This window comes from Eriocheir sinensis, chromosome 52, assembly GCF_024679095.1.
Source record: "Eriocheir sinensis breed Jianghai 21 chromosome 52, ASM2467909v1, whole genome shotgun sequence".
Lineage (NCBI taxonomy): Eukaryota > Metazoa > Arthropoda > Malacostraca > Decapoda > Varunidae > Eriocheir > Eriocheir sinensis.
The window spans coordinates 1,906,107-1,908,606 of NC_066560.1; the positions used below are offsets into that span (position 1 = coordinate 1,906,107).

Consider the following 2,500-nt stretch of genomic DNA (forward strand, 5'->3'; position numbering starts at 1 on the left):
TTACTAATTCTTTTCTTCTTCTTTTTCTTTTTTCTTTTTCGTCTTCTTTTTCTATTTTTTCTTCTTTTACTAATTCTTTTCTTCTTTTCTTTTTTCTTTTTCGTCTTCGTCCACTTCTTCTTTTTCTATTTTTTTTTTCTTCTTTTACTAATTCTTTTCTTCTTTTTCTTTTTCTTTTTCTTTTTCGTCTTTATCCTCTTTTTCTATTTTGTTCTTCTTCTTTTAGTAATTCTTTTCTTCTTCGTTTTCTTTTTCGTCTTCGTCTTCGTCTTCTTCTTTTTCTATTTTTTCCTTCTTTTAGTAATTCTTTTCTTCTTTTTCTTTTTCGTCTTCGTCGTCGTCTTCTTTTTCTATTTTTTCTTCTTCTCTTACTAATTCTTTTCTTCTTTTTCTTTTTCGTCTTCGTCTTCTTCTTCTTTTTCTATTTTCTTCTTCTATTTTCTTCTTCTTTTACTAATTCTTTTCTTCTTCTTCTTCTTCTTCTTCTTTTTCGTCATCGTCTTCGTTTTCGTTTTCGTCTTCGTCTTCGTCTTCGTCTTCGTCTTCGCCTTCTTCTTCTTCTTCTTTGTCTTCGTCTTCGCCTTCTTCTTCTTCTTCTTCTTCTTCTTCTCCTTCTTCGTCTTCTTCTTCTTCTTCTTCTTCCTTCTTCTTTCTTCTATCATCATGCCTCTTCAGACCATACATCTTCCTTCCTTCCTCCCTTGCGTTTGCTCTCCGTACACTCACCTCAGACTGTGAATGGATGCAGGAGTGAATGAACAAGCGGGTGACACACACTCGAGAAAATAAACAGAGCACGGATAGGTAAGGAAGTGAGTGGAGGAGCCTAGTGACCCTGTGACCCTTTGAACCAGCCCTGTTTAGATCAGCCTGGCAGGTCACCACACGGGTCAACAGGTACAGTTACTACACACACACACACACACACACACACACACATGATTAATATGCAGTTTAATTAGCAGACTGATTAGCAGGTGGTTTGAGTTTTTTTTTAATATTTTATCTAGTTGTTGTTATCACTTTCTCGTCGTCATTTTCGTCGTCGTCGTCGTCGTATCAGGTTTGCTTCGCTCTTTGTAATGTCAAAAACAACCCCTCACGTCTTCTAATGCGTCTCAATGTTAGTGTCCACGCTGTTGCCGATGCTGTATTCGCTCCCCTTTCATTTCCGTTGCCCTTTCCTTCCTCCCCCTCTGGCACCACCACCCCCACGGCTCTGAATACTGCTTCCCCCCTCCCTCCTTCCTCAACACCTCCTTCCATACTGCTTCCCCCTTCCTCCTTCCTGAACACCTCCTTCCATCATCCACATTCCCTTCCTCACCACACCCAAACTATCGGCACACATCCTCCACTGCCCCGTTCCACCTTGCCTCAGAACACCTTGCAGCCTATTCTTCGTTTCCCTACTTCCATTAACCCATCCCGCCTTCCCCTTATCTCCCCCCCTCCCCCCAGCCAGGACAGAGGCACTTGTTCTCAAAGCCTCGATTGAGAACTAGGCCGAGAGAGGTGGAAGCAGAGTACCCGCATCTCTCCCTCAGCAGACTGCCCGGCGCCCGGCTGACCTCCCGCCTCCAAGGCCAGGTCAAGGGTTGAGAACGCAGTTTGCTCTGCTCGTTGGTTGAACTCTGAAGGGAAACGTGGAAGTATCAGATTGAATAGAAACAAATACTTAGAAAACAATCTCGAGTTTTTAACACGAAGCACCTCAAGGTATATAAAGATCCAAGACTACGCAACACACACGGAAACTGAGCATAGAAACCAAATAGAAACTAAAGGTTGGGAAAAGAATGAACAAAACTGAATAAATGAGTAAAACGATTAATTTGAAGAAGAAAAGAAATTGTAAACAAGTGTAAGGCAGAAACGAACATTACTAAATAACGGAAGACGCTCAATGAAAGCCACCAAGCCTTTCTGACGCTCAGCAAGGAGTCGTTGGTAAAAGCGGTCCCACAAAGACTGGCCGGAACGTGAAGGTATTTATCGCCACACACTTGAACTTTGCAAAGGAGAAGAAAAAGGAGAGGGAAGAGTCGGAGGAGAAGGAAGAGTGTAGGTTGCCCAGAGTAGGTCATGAGTGACCTTCTCCGGTCCACGTGACCCATTGTGAAGGATGTAGTGGGTCACTGATTTGCCATACACCCTGCTACCCTCCACCTTCCTACGCACCTTCCCATCCTCCACTTCAGCCTGTCCTTCCCCACCCACGCCGCCTCCCTCCCTCCCTCACACCATTGTTGAGGAAAGAAACGACTGCCCTTCCTCTCCTCACTCTCATTTTGAGCGCCATGCACGGAACAAATCTAGTTAAGCTTTGAACTGGAAGACGAGGTTAAGTACGCGAGACGGAAGAAAAAATCAGCTGCATTCCACTCGCTGAAGGTCTTGAGTGAGAATCAATGAAAGTCTGGCCTGGGACAACACAGACTGCATAGACACCTTCAAGAGCGAGAAACAACGCAGGAGAGCAGGAAAAAAACTTGAAATC

The 2,500-nt window shown here is 43.8% G+C and overlaps 1 protein-coding gene across 1 annotated transcript in view; it reads left to right on the top strand.

Annotated features, from left to right (window-relative positions):
• Positions 1–1,842: 1,842 nt before the first annotated feature.
• Positions 1,843–2,500, top strand: part of LOC126982878 (uncharacterized) — a 77,901-nt gene continuing 77,243 nt past the window's right edge. The window contains exon 1 of the mRNA XM_050835156.1: positions 1,843–2,500. This exon is cut by the window's right edge and continues 250 nt beyond it. The gene's annotated coding sequence lies outside the window, so the exon portion shown is untranslated.